We start from the raw sequence: 23,485 nt of genomic DNA on the forward strand, positions 1-23,485 counted from the left end.
GAGTTCAGATTAATGTTTGTAAAGATGATAAAAGAACTTGGGAGGAGAATGGATGCACAGAGTGAGAAATAAGAAGTTTTTAGCAACGAGTTAGAACACATAAAGAACAAACAAACAGAAATGAAGAATACAATAGCTGAAACAAAAAATACACTATAAGGAATCAAAGTAGTCCAAACAATACAGAAAAAAGGATCAGTGAGCTGGAAGACAGAGTAGTTCATACTGTCACTGAACACAAAAAAGAAAAAATAGTAAAAAGAAATGAAGACAATTTAAGAAACCTCTGGGACAACATCAAACACATGGATAATCACATTATAAGGGTTCCAGAAGGAGAAGAGAGAGAGAAAGGGCCTGAGAAAATACTTAAGCAGATAATAGCAGAAAATTTCTCAAATCTGGAAAAGGAAACAGTCACCCAAGTTCATGCAGCAAAAGGTCCCAAACAGGATTAACCCAAAGAGAACACAACAAGACACACTATAATCAAAATGACAAATTAAAGATAAAGAGAGAACACTAAAAGCAGCAGGGGAAAAGCAACAAACAACATACAAGGGAACTCCCATAAGGCTATCAGCTTGTTTTTCAGCAGAAACTCCGTAGGCCAGAAGGGAATGGCATGATATATTTAAAGTGAAGCAAAGCGAAAACCTGCAACCAAGAATACTCTACCCAGCAAGGCTTTCTTTCAGATTTGATAGAGAAATCAAAAGCTTTACAGACAAGCAAAAGCTTAAAGACTTGAGCACCACCAAACCAGCTTTACAACACAGGATAAAGGAACTCTACTAGGCAAAAAAGAAAAGGCCACATTTAGGTGAAATAGAAAAGACCACAACTAGAAACAAGAAAATTATGAAATGAAAAATCACCAGCAAAGGCAAACATACAGAAAGGTAGGAAATCATCCACACACAAAGATAAGAGAGAGGTTAAAAGACAAAAGTAGTAAAATCATCTGTACCCACAATAAGCATTTAAGAGATATACAAAACAATTGGATGCAAAATATGATATCCTAAACAGTAATCATGAGGGGAGGAGGGTACAGATACAGGTTATTTAAAATGCACATGAAATTAAGAGATCAGCAACTTAAAACAGACATGTGTATATATAGAATGTTACACAAAAACCTCATGATAACCACAAACCAAAAAATCTAAAAGAGATAGACACACAAAAAATAAAAAGAATCCAAACATAACACTACAGATATTCATCAAATCACAGAGAAGAGAACAAAAGAATAAGGGGGGAAAAAGACAAAAAACAAATTCAAAACAAGTAACAAAATGGCAATAAGAGCACACACCTATAATTACCTTAAATGTAAATGGATTAAATGTACCAGCCAAAAGAGACAGAGTGACTGAATGGATAAAAAAACAAGACCTGTATACATATTGCCTACAAGAAACTCACTTTAGATCTAGAGACACATACAGACTGAAAGTGAGGGGATGGAAAAATGTATTCCATGCAAATTGAAATCAAAAGAAAGCTGGAGTAACAATACGTATATCAGATGAAATAGACTTTAAAATAAAGACTGTTACAAGGGACAAAGAAGGACACTACATAATGATCAAGGGATCAATCCAAGAAGAAGATATAACAATTGTAAATATATATGCACCCAGCATAGGAGTGTCTCGATATATAAGACAAATATTAACCTATATAAAAGGAGAAATCAACAGTGACACAGTAATAGTGGGGGACTTTAACACCATGCTTACATCAAAGGAGAGACAATCCAGACAGAAAATCAATAAGGAAACACAGGTCTGAAGTGACACATTAGACCAAGTGGACTTAACTGATATTTATACATTAGACCAAGTGGACTTAACTGATATTTATAGAGCATTCCATCCAAAAGCAGCAGAATACACATTCTTTTCAAGTGCACATGGAACATTCTCCAGGACTGACCACATGCTGGGCCACAAAGTGAGCTTTAGTAAATTTAAGAAAACTGAAATCATAATAAGAATCTTTAACAAAAATTATGCCATGAGAGTAGAAACTAACTACAAGAAAATAACTGTGAAAAACACAAATATGGGAGGAGCTTCAAGATGACCGAAGAGTAAGACGTGGAGATCACCTTCCTCCCCACAAATACATCAGAAATACATCTACATGTGGAATAACTCCTACAGAACACCTACTGGACACTGGCAGAAGACCTCACCTCACCTTCGTGCCCTGGTCCGGGAAGATCCCACATGCCGCAGAGCGGCTGGGCCCATGAGCCATGGCTGCTGAGCCTGTGAGTCCAGAGCCTGTGCTCCACAACAGGAGAGGCCACAACAGTGAGAGGCCCGCGTACCGCCAAAAAAAAAAAAAAAAAAAAAAAAAAGAGTCATGTACCACAATGTTCACTGCAGCACTATTTACAATAGCCAGGACAGGCAAGCAACCTAAATGTCCATCGACAGATGAATGGTTAAAGAAGATGTGGCACATATATACAATGGAATATTACTCAGCCATAAAAAGAAACAAAATTGAGTTATTTGTAGTGAGGTGGATGGACCTAGAGTCTGTCATACACAGTGAAGTGAGTCTGAAAGAGAAAAACAAATACCGTATGCTAACACATATATATGGAACCTAAAAAACAGACAAGAAATGGTCATGAAGAACCTAGGGGCAAGATGGGAATAAAGACTCAGACCTACTAGAGAATGGACTTGAGGACACAAGGAAGGGGAAGGGGAAGCTGGGGAGAAGTGAGAGAGTGGCATGGACACATATACACTACCAAATGTAAAATAGATAGCTAGTGGGAAGCAGCTGCATAGCACAGGGAGATCAGCTCGGTGCTCTGTGACCACCTACAGGGATGGGATGGGGGGGTGGGAGGGAGGGAGATGCAAGAGGGAAGAGATATGGGAACATATGTATATGTATAACTGATTCACTTTGTTATAAAGCAGAAACTAACACACCATTGTAAAGCAGTTATAGTCCAATAAAGATGTTACCTGGAGGGGTGGGATGGGGAGGGTGGGAGGGAGGGAGATGCATGAGGGAAGGGATGTGGGAACAGATGTATATGTATGACTGATTCACTTTGTTATAAAGCAGAAACTAATAAAAAATAATAATATTTATGAAAAAAAAAGATGTTAAAACACACACACACACACACAAATATGTGGAGGCAAAATAATTTGTTACTAAACAGCCAATGGATCACTGAAGAAATCAAAGAGGAAATTAAAAATACTAGAGACAAATGAAAGCAAAAACACAATGAGCCAAAACCTATGGGATGCAGCAAAATCAGTTCTAAGAGGGAAGTTTATAGTGATACAAGTTTACTTCAGGAAATAAGAAAAATCTCAAATAGACAATGTAAGCTTATGCCTAAAGAAACTAAAGAAAGGAGAACAAACAAAATTGAAAGTTAGCAGAAGGAAAGAAATAATAAAGATCAGAGCAGAAATAAATGAAATAGCAAGTTAAAAAAACAATAGAGGGCTTCCCTGGTGGTGCAGTGGTTGAGAGTCCGCCTGCCAATGCAGGGGAGGCGGGTTCGTGCCCCTGTCCAGGAGGATCCCACGTGCCACAGAGCAGCTGGGCCCGTGAGCCATGCCGCTGAGCCTGCACATCTGGAGCCTGTGCTCCGCAACAGGAGAGGCCACAACAGTGAGAGGACCGCATACCACAAAAAAAAAAAAAAAAAAAAAAAGTAACAATAGAAAATATCAGCAAAGCTAAAAGCTGGTTCTTTGAAAAGATAAACAAAAGTGATAAACTTTTAGCCAGACTCATCAAGAAAAAAAAGGGAGAGGGCCCAAATCAATAAATTAGAAATGAAAAAGAAGTTACAACCAACACCACAGAAATACAAAGGATCTAAAGAGACTACTATGAGCAAGTATATGCCAATAAAATGGACAAACTAGAAGAAATGGACAAATTCTTAGAAAGGTATAACCTTCCAAGACTGAACCAGAAAGACAGAAAATATGAACAGACCAGTTATCAATATTGAAATTGAATCAGTAATAAAAAAACTTCAGGGCTTCCCTGGTGGTGCAGTGGTTGAGAGTCCGTCTGCCGATGCAGGGGACGCGAGTTTGTGCCCCGGTCCAGGAGGATCCCACATGCCGCAGAGCGGCTGGGCCCGTGAACCATGGCCGCTGGGCCTGTGCGTCTGGAGCCTGTGCTCCGCAACGGGAGAGGCCACAACAGTGAGAGGCCCGCGTACCGCAAAAAAAAAAAAAAAAAAAAAAAAAACAACTTCCACCAAAGGTCCAGGATCAGATGCTTCACAAGTGAATTCTACCAAACATTTAGAGAAGAGTTAACTCCTATCCTTCTGAAACTATTCTAAAAATTTGTGGAGGACAAAACACTTCTGAACTCATTTTTATGAAGCCAGCATCACACTGATAGCAAAACCAGGAAAAGATATCACAAGAAAAGAAAATTACAGGCCAAATATCACTGATGAACATAGATACAAAAATCTTCAACCAGATACTAGCAAACTGAATCCAACAATATATTAAAAGGATCATAGACCATGATCAAGTGGTATTTATCCCAGGGATGCAAGGATTTTTTGATATCTGCAAATCAATCAATGTGACACACCACATTAGCAAACTGAAGAATTAAAACCATATGATCACCTCAATAGTTGCAGAAAAAGCTTTCGACAATTTCCAATATCCATTTATGATAAGAACTCTCTAGAAAGTGGGCATAGAGGAAACATACCTCAATAAAATTAAGGCCATATATGACAAACCCATAGCTGACATCATACTCAACAGTAAAAAGCTGAAAACATTTCCTCTAAGATCAGGAATAAGACAAGTATGCCCACTTGCACCACTTTTATTCAACATAGATTTGGAAGTCCTAGTCACAATAATCAGAGAAGAAAATGAAACAAAAGGAATCCATATTGGAAAGGAAGAAGTAAAACTGCCACTCTTTGCAGATGACATGATACTATACATAGAAAATCCTAAACACGCCACCAAAAATCTGTTAGAGCTCAATGAATTTGGTAAAATTGCAGGATACAAAATTAATAAACAGAAATCTGTTGCATTTGTATAAACTAACAATGAACTATCAGAAAGAGAAATTAAGGAAACAGCCCCATTTACTCTTTCATCGAAAAGAATAAAATCCCTAGGAATAAACCTACCTAAGGAGGCAAAAAACCTGTAATCCAAAAACTGTAAGATGCTGATGAACGAAATTGAAGACAACATGAAGAGATGGGAAGATATACCATTTTCTTGGACTGGAAGAATCAATATTATTAAAAGAACATACTATCCAAGGCAATCTACAGATTCAATACAATCCCTATCAAATTACCAATGGCATTCTTCACTAGAACAAATAATTGTAAAATTTGTATGGAAACCAAAAGACTCCAAATCACCAAAACAATCCTGAGAAAGAAGAATGGAGCTGGAGGAATCAGGTTCCCTGACTTCGGACTATAGTATTACAAAGCTAGAGTAATAAAGAGAGTATGGTAGTGGCACAAAACCAGACACATAGATCAATGGAACAGGATAAAAAGCCCAGAAATATACCCATGCACTTATGGTCAAATAATCTATGACAAAGGAGGCAAGATTATACAATGGAGAAAAGAAAATCTCTTCAATAAGTGGTGCTGGGGAAACTGGACACCTACATATAAAGGAATAAACTAAGGCATTCTCTAACACCATATACAAAAGTAAGCTCAAAGGGATTAAAGACCTAAATGTAAGACAAGATACTGTAAAATTCCTAGAGGAAAACCTAGGCAGAACATTCTTTGACATAAACCACAGCAATATCTTTTTGGATCCACCTCCTACAGTAATGGAAACAAAAGCAAAAATAAACAAATGGGGCCCAATTAAACTTAAAAGCTTTGCACAGCAAAGGAAACCATCAACAAAATGAAAAGGCAACCTACAGAATGGGAGAAAATATTTGCAAACAATGCTACCAACAAGGAATTAATTTCCAAAATATACAAAGATCTCATACAGTTCAATATCCAAAAAAAAAATCAACCTATCAAAAAATGGGCAGAAAGTCAAAGTAGAGATTTCTCTAAAGAAGACATATAGTGAATAGCAGGCACATGAAAAGATGCTCAATATCGCAAATTATTAGACAAATGCAAATCAAACCTATAATGAGGTAACACCTCATACCTCTCAGAAAGGACATCATCAAAAAGTCTACAAATAATAAATGCTGGAGAGGGTGTGGAGAAAAGGGAACCCTCCTATGCTGTTGGTGGGAATATAAATTGGTGCATGCACTATGGAGAACAGTATGGATATTCCTTAAAAAACTAAAAATAGAACTACCATATGATCCAGCAACTCCACTCCTGAGCATATATCCAGAAAAGATGAAAACTAATTCAAAAAGATACATGCACCCCAATGTTCATAGCAGCACTGTTTACAATAGCCAAGACATGGAAGGAATCTAAATGCCCATTGACAGATGAATGGAATATATATATATACATATATGGAATACACACACACACACACACACACACACACACAATGGAATATTACTCAGCTATAAAAAAGAATGAAATAATGCCATTTGTATCAACACTGGTGGACCTAGAGACTAACATAGTAAGTGAGGTAAGTCAGACATAGAAAGACAATTTCATATGATATCCCTTATATGTGGAATCTAAAAAATTGATCCAAATGAACTTATTTACAAAATAGACTCACAGGCAATAGAAAACAAACTTTGCTTACCAAAGGGAAAAAGGGGAGGGTATAAATTAGTAGTTTCTGATTAACAGATACACAGTACTATACATAAAATAAGTAACCAACAAGGTCCTATTGTATAGCACAGAGATCTATATTCAATATCTTGTAATAAACTATAATGGAAAAAGTCTGAAAAAGAATATATATAACTAAATCACTGTGCTGTACACCTAAAACAAAGATAACATTGTAAATCAACTATACTTCAGTCAAAAAAATTAATTTCACATAAATAAAACAAAAGCAAGTTAATTAAAAAATACAAGTAATAAATTTGGCAATAATGTCAACTTTCTTAAGCCAATTCACAATTGTTTTAAATACTTAGGGAACAGCCACTTAAATCACTAACATTGCTTTGCCAAGTCACTAGCCAATTCCTCCTTGCTTCCGAGAGCCCCAGCCTCTGTCATGCACTGGCTTTCCTTCTTGGCCACCTTTAGAATTGACTAAGGGCTTCCTCTTCCACTGCAAATGTAGGCTTTTTGACATTATCTCCATGGTCATACAAAAAGTAGTTCTGATTTATATGTGTTTATTAAAAGCATTAATTTTTCATACAGAAAACTTTTACATATACTCTGTTTTGGTATTTTTCCATTTTGTAATATTCCAGAACATGGACGGGGGGCAATGAAGTGCTCAGGTCTCTCCACCTCAAGCGACTTTGTGCTTTCGTTGATTGTGTGTGTTCCTCGAGTGTACTCCGCCCTGACCTCACCTCATCACACATCCTTCGAAACAGAACACTGGTGGCGACTCCATCAACCTCCCGAGCCCTGGGGCTCAATAGGGGTCCTTTCCCCGCAATTACTCACCTTTGTCCCAGGTTGTCAAACACTGTAGAGTCAGTCCTCATACCTGCTGACCCATCCCCCCTGCTACAGTCATCAGGCTAAGTTAGGATCATTTTCATCCCTTACCTGGAAATAACTTCCTACCTTTTCTCTCTCTCTCTTTTATATATTTGCTCATATAAGATGCTTATAGTTGAGAAGATTTATACACACACACACACACACATCAGGTAACTATATCAAATATATATATATATATAAAGTGCCAAGTAAAAATATATTTACATATATAAATGGACAATGTATATACACACACACATAAACCTTCTCAGCTATAAGCATCTGAAAGGTGAGCCTTTGTCTAAATCATTTTGGGTCTCATCCACAGTGCATAATAGGGAGAATAATGATTTATATTAAGGAGGAAGGCAGGATGGACAGGCAAGGGAGAAAGCTAACTAGAGTGCTATATGACATAACATACGTTACACATGAACATATTAACATTATGTTCACAGAAATGTATTTAACATGACCTTTCCAATGCTGTCAATTTAGACAGTCACAAAGCAGAGAAAATGCACATGTTTTGCTTCTTTCATTATATGTTTTTTCACAAATCTCTTTTTAATGACTCATTCTCTGGAGACCCCAAATCTGGTTGTGAGTATCTTGTGCAAACAAATGAAATGCTTTCTATGTCAAAGCTGGAAGGAATATTTCTGTTTTAGGCAAAGATTCCGAAGGTACAAACTGGGTTGAGTCAACTCCTTCACTGGAGGGGACTTGGAACCTTTAAAAAACTTCTCACTTTACAGGAGAGGAGATGACGCGCTGAGAGCTAACTAACCCAGGGCCATGCAGCTACTTAATTATCATTAGATTTCGGATTAGTATTCAAGGCCAATACATCATACTTCCATGGTTCTTCTCGATGGGTTACGATAGAAGCCACCTGCTTTGGTTTTGCCTAGGCTTGTCCTTGGTCTGCAATCCTTATTCTGGTACTAGTGTATCTGCTGTGGTGTAATATTGACCATGGACTGGAATGTTGTGTTATTTATTTAAAGTAAGTCTCCTCTGCCTCTTGACTGGGTAAAATTGTATCTCTTCTTCTTCTTTTAGATTGAAATGGGTTTATATTTCAATATAAGGGGTTGAGGCGAGGTAAGAAACTATAACAAAGCAGAAGAACAGAAGAAATAATAGTAGGTTCCAATCAAAGCACCAAAGAAAAATGACAGAAAGTAGACCAAAAAGGTTTTATTTTAACTCCATGAGGAAAGGAAGATTATTCAGTCTATGTGATAACTGGCCAAATCTGCTTGAATTATGAATTTTGAATCACCTTCTATGCCAGTCCAGCCTCTGATTTATGAACAAAATGGTACTAAAATGAATTTGCCCATATCAAACATTGTTAATGAGATTTCTTGATATAAAAAGATATTATTGGTATCACCCTCCAAAGAGTTTAAAGAATATCTTGAAGTCATATGAGAAGTAGCAATTTTTCATTTTTTGTTTGTTAAAAAAATTACTTTGTTTTCTTTTTGATATTCCTTTATTTACAATGTATTAAGCACCTACTATGTATCAGCTACTCTTTAAAAAAGAACCCATCACCTTTATTCTCAAAACTATTACTGAAAAACTGCATTTCACCTGACATTTGTCATCTACACACGCACAACTAAAAACAGTCATGTCATTTCAAAGCTCATTTCTCTCCTGTGTCTCCAGCAGTGACAAAAGTAAGACTGCATCTTTCTTCTTTTTTCATCCTGGCTTCTTTTCGTGGTCTGCTGTGTTTCCTCTGTCTCCCATGTCTCTTTTTGTTCCAGACCCTTCTTTCTTAAGACAGAGTTCCTGAATCACTCCTAACGGCAGGGAACCAGGCTCACGCGGAATAGTCAGAGGCAGAGTATCAGCAACTCGGGCTTTCTAATTTAAAGGTTGACTAGCTTCCCCTGTAGCAGAGAGGTGTGGTTTTTGTTTTTGTTTGTTTTGTGGTTTTCTTTTCATAGGTTCACAATAGGAGGTCGACAAGGTGGGTTCCCGGAAAGAAAAAAAAGAGGAAATCGCAGCAGTCATACGCCCATGGCCCAGATAATAACAACCCTGCCTGAAGAAGTGTACCCCACCTGAGCCCAGGGGTTAGGCTTCTCTTTCTTGGATGTCTGGCAAGCCTCTGCCTGCAGGCATGAACTGCGGCCACAAAGGTATGCAGAATTGCCTCCAGCCCTCAGGGACTTTGTGGGACCCAGAACTCCACCCTTCCCATTTTCCTCTTACTTTCTGTTCCCAGGAGCTCAGGCTGGGCTTGAATTCTTCCTCAGCAAGGACTCAGTCAACCCTCTTCCTTCCAAAGATGCCTCATGTGCAACGTTGGAAAAGGAGAGCTCTCTGGGGCCTGAAGGGGCATTGCCCTCAAGCCTGCCCAGGCCCAGGAGCTGGAGACTGGGTGGTGGACCTGTGTTGGAATAAGGGAAAGAAGGAGGGTGTTGAAGAGAGGAAACATGAACAAAGCGAGGGATGGGTAAGGGGAAGGTATGGAAGGTAAAACCTTCTGCATTATTTAGCATAGTGGTAACTGCTATAACAGATAAACCCACAAATTTCAGTAGCTAAATCCAAGAGAAATTTATTTCTTGTTCATAGGAAGTCTAAAACAGGTGTTTCTGATTGGCAAGCAGCTGTTTTCCTAAGCTACAATTCCAGGATCCAGATTCCTTCCATTCTGTGGCTCTACCATCTTTCATGTGTGGCTTCTAAGAGACTGTACATGAAGCTAGAGGAGACAATAACCTAAGGGGTCAAGTGGTAAACTGGTCCAGGCCTAGGGGTGTCACACAGCTCTTTCTTCCAACTCCATTGGCTAGAACTCAGTCACATGACATGCCTAAGGGCAAGGGAGTCTGGAAGTTGTAGTCCAGCTGAGTGCCCAGGAAGAAGAATGGCTGAACAGCTAGCCAGTTTAACCCATTTAATTTTGCAAAAGGGAAACCCTGACAATAAGCCAAAAGGATAGGTCTGTAGATTGGAGTTATCATATTCCTGCAGTTAGAGGACTTCTCAGAGGTTGAATAAAACCTGGAGAACATTTAGATTGTGAATGCTGTCATCAGTGTCTTTTGATCATCTTGATGAAGTATGCCAAAATATTTTGGCTTCAACATCTGGTCATTAAAACATTGAATAATCAAAGGCCTGAAACTATTATACTAACTGAAAATTGACTTCCTTGCTAAGAGGGCCAAAAACTATGTTTAATTATGAGCGACAATGCTTTTTAAATATTTCCCCTTTACAACAAACCATCACATATCTCTACAAGATTTTTACCTATACCATATCATTCCACCTCCAGAGAGTCATGTATATATATGTTACCAATAGGTTAACAAATGAAAAAATCTTAGTGAAATCATTTTAAAGAGGATAAAAAATTTTAATGGCTAGGAAAACTAATTTAGCATCAGATTTAAAGATGTGCCCCATTATGTGTCAGAAACTGGAACCTACCAGAAAAGATCTTACCCTTATTTTATATATGACATACAGTGGTTTTTAGTTATACTTAGAGGGGGCATAGGGAAAAGTTTATTTACTTTTTCTTCCCAGAAGTAGAAGTCCAATCTTCATGCAGTTATTTATTTACTTCTTTATTTATTTTTAGTAATTTTTAAAAAACATCTTTATTGGAGTATAATTGCTTTACAATAGAGTGTTAGTTTCTGCTTTATAACAGAGTGAGTCAGCTATACATATACATATATCCCCTTATCTCTTCCCTGTTGCATCTCCCTCCTACCCTCTTTATCCCACCTCTCTAGGTGGACACAAAGCACTGAGCTTATCTCCCTGTGCTATGCGGCTGATTCTCACTAGCTGTCTATTTTACATTTGGTAGTGTATATATGTCCATGCCACTCTCTCACTTCGTCCCAGCTTACCCTTCTCCCTCACTGTGTCCTCAAGTCCATTCTCTATGTCTTTATTCCTGTCCTGCCCCTAGGTTCTTCAGAACCACTTTTTTTTTTTTTTTTTTTAGATTCCATATATATGTGTTAGCATACAGTATTTGTTTTTCTCTTTCTGACTTATTTCACGATGTATGACAGACTCTAGGTCCATCCACCTCACTACAAATAACTCAATTTCGTTTCTTTTTATGGCAGAATAATATTCCATTGTATATATGGGCCACGTGTTTTTTATCCATTCATCTGTTGATGGACACTTAGGTTGCTTCCATCTCCTGGCTATTGTAAATAGTGCTGCAGTGAACATTTTGGTACACGACTCTTTTTGAATTATGGTTTTCTCAGGGTATGTGCCCAGTAGTGGGATTGCTGGGTCGTATGGTACTCCTATTTTTAGTTTTTTAAGGAACCTCCATACTGTTCTCCAAAGTGGCTGTATCAATTTACACTCCCACCAACAGTGTATGAGGGTTCCCTTTTCTCCACACTCTCTCCAGCATTTGTTGTTTGTAGATTTTCTGATGATGGCCATTCTGACTGGTGTGAGGTGATACCTCATTGTTGTTTTGATTTGCATTTCTCTAATGATTAGTGATGTTGAGTATCCTTTCATGAGTTTGTTGGCAATCTGTGTACCTTCTTTGGATAAATGTCTATTTAGGTCTTCTGCCCATTTTTGGATTGGGCTGTTTGTTTTTTTGATATTGAGCTGCATGAGCTGCTTGTATATTTTGGAGATTAATCCCTTGTCAGTTGCTTCATTTGAAAATATTTTCTCCCATTCTGAGGGTTGTCTTTCCATCTTGTTTATGGTTTCCTTTGCTGTGCAAAAGCTTTTAATTTTCATTAGGTCCCATTTGTTTATTTTTGTTTTTATTTCCATTTCTCTAGGGGGTGGGTCAAAAAGGATCTTGCTGTGATTTATGTCATAGAGTGTTCTGCCTGTGTTTTCCTCTAAGAGTTTGATAGTGTCTGGCCTTACATTTAGGTCTTTAATCCATTTTGAGTTCATTTTTGTGTATGGTGTTAGGGAGGGTTCTAATCTCATACTTTTACATGTAGCTGTCCAGTTTTCCCAGCACCACTTATTGAAGAGGTTGTCTTTTCTCCATAGTATATTCTTGCCTCCTTTATCAAAGATAAGGTGACCATATGTGCATGGGTTTATCTCTGGGCTTCCTATCCTGTTCCATTGATCTATATTTCTGTTTTCGTGCCAGTACCATAATGTTTGTTGTCTATTCATGTATTCCACAGATGCAGGTACATAAAGTTGACTGTGGAGATTTAATTCTCTGCTCCTGAGGCTGCTGGGAGAGATTTCCCTTTCTCTTCTTTGCTCGCACAGCTCCCAGGGTTCAGCTTTGCATCTGGCCCTGACTCTGCGTGTAGGTCACCTGAGGGTGTCTGTTCTTCACTCAGACAGGACGGGATTAAAGGAGCAGCTGCTTCGGGGACTCTGGCTCACTCAGGCCGGGGGTGGGGGGGAGGGAGGGGCACGGAGCCGGGGCGAGCCTGCGGCAGCAGAGGCCGGCGTGACGTTGCACCAGCCCGAGGTGCGCCCGTGCGTTCTCCCTGGGAAGTTGTCCCTGGATCCCGGGACCCCGGCAGTGACAGGCTGCACAGGCTCCCGGAAGGGAGGTGTGGAGAGTGACCTGCGCTCGCACATAGGCCTTTTGGAGGCGGCAGCAGCAGCCCCAGCATCCCACGTCCGTCTCTGGGGTCCGCACTTTCAGCCACGGCTCGCGTCCGTCTCTGGAGCTCCTTTAAGCAGCGCTCTTCATCCCCTCTCCTCGCGCACCAGGAAACAAAGCAGGAAGAAAAAGTCTCTTGCCTCTTCAGCAGCTCCAGACTTTTCCCCAGACTCCCTCCCGGCCAGCCGTGGCGCACTAACCCCTTCAGGCTGTGTTCACGCCGCCAACCCCAGTCCTCTCCCTGCGCTCTGACCGAAGCCAGAGCCTCAGCTCCCAGCCCCGCCCGCCTTGGCGCCCTGGCAGGCAAGCAGATGAGCCTCTCGGGCTGGTGAGTGCTGGGTCGGCACCGATCCTCTGTGCGGGAATCTCTCTGCTTTGCCCTTCACACCCCTGTTGCTGCGCTCTCCTCCGTGGCTCCGAAGCTTCCCCCTCCGCCACCCGCAGTCTCCGCCCGCAAAGGGGCTTCTCGTGTGTGGAAACCTTTCCTCCTTCACGGCTCCCTCCCACTGGTGCATGTCCCGGCCCTATCCTTTTGTCTCTGTTTATTCTGTTTTCTTTTGCCCTACCCAGGTATGTGGGGAGTTTCTTGCCTTTCAGGAGGTCTGAGGTCTTCTGCCAGCGTTCAGTAGGTGTTCTGTAGGAGTTGTTCCACACGTAGATGTATTTCTGATGTATCTGTTAGGAGAAGGGTGATCTCCGCGTCTTACTCCTCTGCCATCTTGAAGGCGCCTCCTCTTCATGCAGTTTTTAAACACGATAATATTTATGTTAAAAAGGAACAGTGTGGGTCTGGAACACAGTGAAACCTGGTAGATACCTATCAAGACTCAGAGCTACATGCTATTATATAAAAAAATAGATAACTAATAAGGACCTACTATATAGCACAGGGAACTCTTCTCAATACTCTGTAATGGCCTGTATGGAAAAGAATCTAAAAAGAGAGTGGATCTATGTATATGTATACTTTGCTGTACACCTGAAACTAACAGCATTGTAAATCAACTATACTTCAATAAAAATTAAGTTAAAAAATGACTCAGAGCTAGGTTGTGAGGGTAGGATAGAGAAAAGAGGGACAGAAAAGATGGGAGTAAGAGAAAAATCAAATGGAAGACCAGGACCACACCTATTTGAGGCGTGCTCTGGATAGATGCCTAGAACTCGAGTGTCTTTTCTCTTTGACCTTCCAACCCTCTACAACAGTGAGGAGCTAGGGTGAAGACAACTGAAAAAGTCCTTATAATGATGTTGTAAAAACAGAGTACTAGTTAATAAAAATGCAACAGTTAAAAAAAAGCAACCTTGTAGACTAGACCTTCCCCAAGTCGACTTTCAGTGAATTAATTTACAGCTGCTTCATGTGAGCCAGACAGTGAGGTGTAGTAGCTATGAACTTTAGGAAAACCCAGCAAATGATTCATGAGTCTTTCTTATGTCATTCCTAAGTAAAAGCTGACAATTTAACTCTAAAATCTGACTCAGTGAAAGCGATTTAGAAATTATACTGAGATGGTAGTTCTATTTTTAGTTTTTTAAGGAAACTCCATATTGTCCTCCATAGCAGCTGTATCAATTTACATTCCCACCAACAGTGTAGGAGGGTTCCCATTTCTCCACACCCTCTCTAGCATTTATTGTTTGTAGAATTTTTTAATGATTGTCATTCTGACTGGTGTGAGGTGATACCTCATTACAGTTTTGATTTGCATTTCTCTAATGATTAGTGATGTTGAGCATCTTTTCATGTGTTTGTTGGCACTCTGTATATCTTCTTTGGAGAAATATCTATTTAGGTTTTCTGCCCTTTTTTGGATTGGGTTGTTTGTTTTTTTTTATATTGAGATGCATGAGCTGTTTGTATATTTTGGAGATTAATCCCTTGTCAGTTGCTTCATTTGCAAATATTTTCTCCCATTCTGAGGGTTGTCTTTTTGTCTTGTTTATTGTTTCCTTTGCTGTGCAAAAGCTTTTAAGTTTCATTAGGTCCCATTTGTTTATTTTTGTTTTTCTTTTCTTTTCTCTAGGAGGTGGGTCAAAAAAGATCTTGCTGTGATTTATGTCAAAGAGTGTTCTTCCTACATTTTCCTCTAAGAGTTTGATATTGTCTGGTCTTACATTTAGGTCTTTAATCCATTTTGAATTTATTTTTGTGTATGGTGTTACAGAGTGTTCTAATTTCATTCTTTTACATGTAGCTGTCCAATTTTCCCGGCCCCATTTATTGAAGAGACTTTTCTCCATTTAGTGCATGTATGTGGAATCTAGAAAAATGATACAGATGAACCTATTTGCAAAGCAGAAATAGAGACAGAGACCTAGAGAACAAAGTATGGACACCAAAGAGGGGTAAAGGGGTGGGATGAATTGGGAGATTAGGAGTGACATACACACACTACTATATATAAAATAGATAACTAATGAGAACCTGCTGTATATCACAGGGAACTCTACTCAGTGCTCCATGGTGAACTAAATTGGAAGGAAATCCAAAACAGAGGGGATATATGTATACATATAGCTGATTCACTTTGCTGTACAGCAGAAACTAACACAACATTATAAAGCAACTATACCTCAATAAAAAAATAAAAATTATACTGATAAATAACCATATACTAACATTCATCAATTACTGAATATGTTCAGTTACTGATGTGTATTCCTTTCCATTATTGAATACAATTCATTGACAGCAGTGGTTTAGGGCCTTTTCTGGATCACTGACTCCTTTGAGAATCTGAGGAAAGTTATAGAAACAATCAATATATAAACAGAAAAACATATAAACAGAGAAAACATATAAACAGAGTGGCTATTCAGATGGGCTGCACTGTGACCACATACTGGCTGGCAACTATTTGGTCAAGGATATACTCCTATCAGTGCTGCCTGAACCACGCTGGTTCTTAAATATTTTAAATGTCAGCCCTGCATTATTAGCACCCAATTTTTTATAACATGTCAGGAGGTTCCTGAGGTCTCCCCAGATATATTCCTGAACCACTCAGATACTATGGATCTCAAGGTAAGAACCCTTGATCCAGATAAGTGTGGACTGCTTATCTTTCAAAACATTTTCCATTAGTATCAGTTCTCTGACCCAGGTTTCTATTACTTATTTCTGTTACTTATCTCAAACAAGGGTTATATATAATTAGAGATGACTTCAGTACATTCTCCATCACTATTTAATTAAATTTTGGCTATATTCCCAGCTTTGGGCATGATTCACTTACCCTGATTCTTAAGATCCTTCTGAGAGCTGGGTCACTGACATTTAGCAGCTTCTCTTGGTATCAAGCCTTGCACAACATCTCTTACATGGATTGCTTCACTCTTAAATACTCTTATTAAATAGTGGTATATGGACCAGCAACTTTGGATCTGTTAGAACTGCAGAATTCATCCCTATTGAACAAGAATCTGCATTTTAACAAGATTCCCAGGTGATCTGTGTACTCAACATTTGAGAAGCAACTCTCTTTCTCTGAAGATTTATTTCTTTAGCAAGATTGTTTGTTCATTTGTTTTCGTCCTTTTTGTTTGTTTGTTTGTTTTGGCTGCTTGGCTTGTGGGATCTTAGTTCCCTGACCAGGGATTGAACTCAGGCCCTCAGCAGTGAGAGCATGGAGTCCTAACCACTGGACTGCCAGGTAATTCCCTAGGAAGATTGTGGTTGCCCCAAGATACAGAGGAACGTTAGTAACACACTTTGTATAGGACGGCAAGTTACCCAACAATGGATTTAACTCTTTCCAAGTGAATCTACTATGAAACCAAAAAAGTTGCTCCTAGGATTTTGCTTCTCAGGTGAAAATTGGTTCTTGAGATTGAGTTCGAAAGAATGTATGCAGTTGGCTATCTCTTAACAATGATTCCCTTGAGGCATTGCACCAGACTCTTGCAACTTTCCATTCAGCAAAAATAGGACCAACCAAAATAATGTAGAAATTCTCATCTCCTTTGAAAGTTTCAGAAACTTTATTGCTGATGATGGTGAGGGCCAGGGTTGCCAGATAAAATACAGGACACCCAGTTAAATTTGAAAATCAGATGAACAAAAATGTCTTTTCAACCCAAATATTGCATGAGACATACTTATATTAAATATTCATGGGACATGATTATACTAAAAAAAAGTTGTTTATCCAAAGTTCAAATTTAACTGAGTGTCATATTTTTTTTTTTTTTTTTTTTTTTTTTTCTTTTTGCGGTATGCGGGCCTCTCACCGTTGTGGCCTCTCCCGTTGCGGAGCACAGGATCCGGACGCACAGGCCCAGAGGCCATGGCTCACGGGCCCAGCCGCTCCGCGGCATATGGGATCCTCCCAGACCGGGGCACGAACCCGTATCCCCTGCATCGGCAGGCGGACTCCCAACCACTGCGCCACCAGGGAGGCCCGAGTGTCATATTTTTATTTGCTAAGTCTGGCAGCCATAGGGAGGGCAAAACTTGAAAGAGGCAAATTAATGGGAAATCAGAAGACAGTATTTGAATATCAATGTTTATATTTTGATATAAAACATAAAGGCACCCTTTGAGCCTCCAGAGATCATTCTCTTGGTATCGGGACAGCCAAATTTATTCCTACCAAATTGGTGAAGAAAGCAAATGGAAAAGACTTTGATTTTGCATTAATCCGGGTCTTGCTTTTAAGAATGAGTTTACCCTTGATGTAACACATCAAGCACCAGTCCAAATCTGAAATCAATTGCTATGATGTGAGAAAACCAGGTATGCTACCAGGCAATTAGCTCTTGACAGCTGCTAAGTTCAGTAGAGATTTCTGCAGCTATATCCTTTGAGATGTTAAATTCTGGGAGCCTTGACTGCACAGCTGCAGAAAGTAGGATTCCTCCAACATATTACAATCAACTGTCCTGTAGAAGACACACCTGTGGCTCTTTAGGCACAAGATATAGGAAAATGCTTGTTAATTCTGCCTTACAACTCAACCTAAATTAAATTTGACAAGTATTCCAAAATTACATAATTTTCCAGGTAACCAGCTTTTCTTCAGCAGCTTAGATGATATGAAGAAGTCATAAATTTGTTGGTAATTAATTCCTTGGGTAACTTATTCCTATGAAATTAGCTTAGGCTATGAAGTGCTCCTGGGTAATTGTAAAGCGAATTATGCCAGAGCAGCGTTTCACATCAGCAGTTTTCTTTATATATATATATATGTATATGTGTGTGTGTGTGTGTGTGTGTGTGTGTATAATTAAATGCTGCAAGCAAACTGTTAAAGAGTCTAATTCATTTCAGAGTACCATATTTTGCATCATCTAAAGATGGGAAAGTTTTGTCTGTGGTAAATGAGAGAGTTGAACATTCAATTTAGAAATCCATACTTTAGGATGGATTTCCCCTTATGAATTCTTTTGTTTGTTATTTCACCATCATTATTTTTACTGAAAAAAATTTACTCCTGTTTATAACAACTCCTTAGTATGAAAAATATCAAACAATCACAAAAGCAGAGAATATTATAATAAACTCTCAGGTACCCAGAGCCCATCAGCACAATGTTTGCTCTTTCTCTTCATTTCTTCTCTCCATGCGGGATTACTTGGAAGTAAATCCCAGACATCATCTCTCACCTGTGTATATTTCAGAATGTATCTGAAAGGCAAGGACTTCCCTTTTAAAATATAGCCACTGTAGGGCTTCCCTGGTGGTGCAGTGGTTGAGAGTCCGCCTGCTGATGCAGGGGACACGGGTTTATGCCCTGGTCCGGGAAGATCCCACATGCAGTGGAGCGGCTAGGCCCATGAGCCATGGCCACTGAGCCTACACATCCAGAGCCTATGCTCCGCAACGGGAAAGGCCACAACAGTGACAGGCCCGCGTACCGCAAAAAAAAAAAAAAAGAAAAAAATATATATATATAGCCTCTGTATTATCATTACACGTTCCCCCCAAATAAACAGTAATTCTTTAATGTCACCTATCTAGTGGTCACTCTCCACCTATTGTTCTGTAAATATTAATTTTGTTTTTGTTTGACTTGGTATCAAAACAAGGTCTTGTTTCATCTATAGGTGTTTCATCCTTTTTTTTTCCTTGCGTATTTTTTGTTGTTAATAAACTAGGTATTAGTCCTGTAAAAGTTGCTGATTGCATTCCTTTACCGTGTTCTTCTGTCCCTTATTTACTATAAATTGGTATTTAGAGCTAGAGGTTTCATTGGCATTCTATTTCATTTTTTTGGCAAAATTACTTCATAAGTGGTGGTGGTGTACTTCCATCAGGAGGTACATAAAGTCTGGTTGTTTATGTTTCTGCCATGATGTCTGTAAAACAGTGCTGTGAAAATTCATTTAATAGCTGGAATAGTTATATAAGGTGATACTTCCCCTCGTTAACTATTTGCTTATGCTGAAGCATAGTACATATACAGGAAGCAGAAAAATGCTAGATTCTTTCATTTTATTTACCAGTTTTCAAAATTATGTTTTGGTTTCTTGTATACTACAAAGGTGATCAATGGTATTTTAAAAAAAATTTATCATTATGTACTCATAGACTTAAACATATATTATATGTTTTAATCTACTGCCGTTAGTATCCTTTTTGATGCTCAAATTGTTCTGTAGGAGCCTATTCACATTGACCCCTGAGTACTTTTGACATATGACCCTAGTAATCTTTGGTCACCTCATTTTGTTTTCTGGAATACCAAGATGCTTCAGGATCATTCTAACACATTTCTTGCCCAGACCTGGAATAAGCCACTTCTCCAAGGAGCCCTAGTTCCTTTTAGTGGGAAATGGTATTTAGACACAACAATCCAGGTGTTAGAGTTGTTCTTTGCTACCAGGCAGGATCCTGTTTCTAGGCATTTTAAGAACGATGAAGGTTTTGAGATTTTACTTATTTGTAATTTATGAAATTTGCCTTCCAAAGTTTCATGAATATTGGTGGAAGACAAGAGATTCCTGGGTCAAAGATGAAGAAAAGATTATTACTCAATTCAGTAGAAGTAGCTAGAGTATCAGCATTTTTACTTCAGTATCTCCCATTTCCCCATTTCCCACAGTGGGCCAGGTGATACTGCACAGGAGCTGAGTGTGTTGTGCTGAGCTTAGGAAACCTGGATATTTTCTCAAGGGCAATAAGAGTTTTTGCCCTGTGCTCTGGAGGAAAACTCTGTTTCCATCTTCCAAGGCTGTTCTCTATAGAAACATCCATGAAAGGATAGTTGGAAACAAAGGGCAGTCAGTAGCTCTGCTCATAAGATGTGCAGATCTGTGAGACATCCATGGATTATTGTATCCCAACAGGTGTTTTCAGTGGACATTTGAAATGAAACAATGAATCCATGTAGACATTTCCAATTCAAATTTGAGACAATAAGGTTTTTTACTTCATCTGTTGATGTTACATTTGTATTTTCTTTACCACATGCCCCATGTCCCAGTTCTCATGAACAACAACATAATTATCCATTTTCCTTGTCTAACCCAAGGAAATAATACTCAGAATAAAAATACCAATACTAGCACTGAAAATATAAATAATATGATTCCTATAACAGTTAAATTGTTTTTTTGCATTTTGTTCTTACGGGTATATATACAAGAATATACAGTCAGTTTACAGAACAGAAACAGACTCATAGACATGGAAAACAATCTTATGGTTACCAAAGGGGAAAGGAGGGGAGGGATAAATTAGGAGTTTGGGATCAACAGATACGTACTACTATATATAAAATAGATAAACACAAGGACCTACTGGGAACTATATTCACAGGGAGGTATATTCAGTATCTTGTAATAACCTATAATGGAAAAGAATCTGAAAAAGAATATATATATTTAACTGAATCGTTTTGCTGTACACCTGGCAACAAAACGTTGTAAAATTAACTATACTTCAATTTCAAAAAAATTAAAAAAAGAAAATACAGTCAAATTTCTATGCTTTAAAGTCATTTGAATTAGTTGCCTTTGTATGGTTATAACATCAACTGGATACACAATGTATTTTTTATGTTACTCTCAGTTTTTAGGAATTGTTGTTTTAAATTTAATTTGAACTTCTAAATATGTAAAGTATTTGCAAGACTTCAAAATAAAATATATGAAACAAGATAAATTCAGAGATGTCTAGCTTCTATTCCTGGTTCCTCCATGACAAATAGTACTAAAATATAAAGCCCTGTGGATTTATCTTTACATATTTTGGCCAGTCTAACTTTGGGACAGACAGAAGTGGGAACCCTGGATCAAAGGGTAGATGCATACACAAAGTGTTCCACAAGCTCAGTGTGTTTTAAGGTTTAACAATGTCAGAACTATAAATGTTAAAAACTTACAAAACTTATCACTTGATGGCTCAATTATTTAAATTTCATTTACATACTTAACCTTGTCAGTTGGAAAAATAATTTTCTAATTTTAATTTTTCAATCAATGTTTGCATCATCTATGAGAGAGCCTAAAAAGTAAATAAAAATTATTACTTAAAATTCACGACAGTATGTGAGTATATAAGAATATAAATAAACATTCAAATTATTTTTTGTAGGCTTATAGCATTTATTGTTCTGAAGTTAATAAAGCTTAAAAATGCCCTAAGACTTTTGGGATACCCTTACAATGCCGTTAGATAGTGTGTTCGTTTGCTAGGTTTGCCATAGCAAATTATCACAGATTGGTTGATTTAAACAATAGAAATTTATTTTCTCACAGTTTGGAGGCTGAAACTCCAAGATCAAGGTGCCTGCAGATTCGGTTTCTCCTGAGGCCTCTCTCCTTGGCTTGCAGGTGGCTGCCTTCCAGCTGTGTTCTCACACGGTCTCTCCTCTGTGCAGCTACATTTCTGTGTCCAAATTTCCTCTTCTTTTAAGGGCATTGGTCGGATTAGATTAGGGTGCACTCTAATGGCCTCATTTTAACTTAGTCATCCATTTGAAGGCTCTATTTCTAAACACAGTTATGTTCTGAGGTACTGGGGCTTGGAGCTCCAGCATGTGAACTTTGAGAGGCTACAGTTCAGCCCATAACAACATCAAAGTCTCCTCCGTGCAGTGGTGACATGTAGCATTCCCACGAGCACTGCCTGGAGGTCCCCTTCCTTCACAGAGTACATTGTGCATCTTTTGAATTTCTAACAACCTGGTGGGTGAGATATGATGTCTCAGTGTAGTTGTTTCTGTAACTTACCTTGTTGAAGTATGATATGCATGCAGTAAAGCACACAAATGTAATGTAAGGGCTCCATTAACTTCTTCAGAGTGAACATGCACATATATTCACTGCCCAAACCAAGACAGAAAACTGCCGTTATCCCAGAAACCTGTCTCAAGCCCCCTTCAGTCATTCTCCCCCTAAGGTGACACTCATTTGACTTCTATCACCCCAGATTCTGTGTGCCTATTTTTTGAACTTTATATAAATAATATCTTAGTCTTCTGTGTCTGGCTCATTTTGTTCATTTCTGTGATATTCATCCATATGCTTATACAGCAATAAAATACCCTCTTTCGTTGTATAACATCCCATTATGTGAACATACCAACATTTATTTATTCATTCTATTTATTGATGGCATTTGGGTTGTTTCTAGTTTGGTGCTACAGAATAACTATATTCAGCTTTAATAGACAGCAATTAATTTTCCAAAGTAGCTGCGCCAGTAACCTCACCAACAGCTGTGATTACAATTTCTTTGGTACACATCCCACCAACACTTAGTGCTGTTAGTTTTTAAAATTATAACCATGCAGATGTGTGTGAGGTGTTTTCTTATTATAGTCTTAATTTACCTTCTCTTGATGACTAATGATGCTGAGCACATTTTTATATACTTACTGGCAATTTGCGTATTCTATTTTGTGAAATACCTACTCAATTCACTGGACCATTTTTATTTTTCCTCATCAATTTGCCTTTTTCTTTATATATTCTGTATACAAGTTTGTTCTTTATGTTTTCTATATGTAAGTCCTTTCCTGAATATAAGTATTAAAAATATTTGTCCCATTCTGTGGTGCAAATTACTTTAAAAGTGAATTTTATTTTAGAACAGTTTTAGAGTGACAGAAAAATTGCAAAGATAGTACATAGAATTCCTGTATATCCCATACCCAGTTCCCTCTATTATTAAATCCTACATTAGTATTTTTCATTTGTTAAAATTAATGAACCAATATTGATACATAAATATTAACTAAATTTCATATTTTATTCAGATT

Source organism: Mesoplodon bidens, assembly GCF_964165515.1.
Source record: "Mesoplodon bidens genome assembly, chromosome: 12".
In the NCBI taxonomy this organism is placed as follows: Eukaryota; Metazoa; Chordata; class Mammalia; order Artiodactyla; family Ziphiidae; genus Mesoplodon; species Mesoplodon bidens.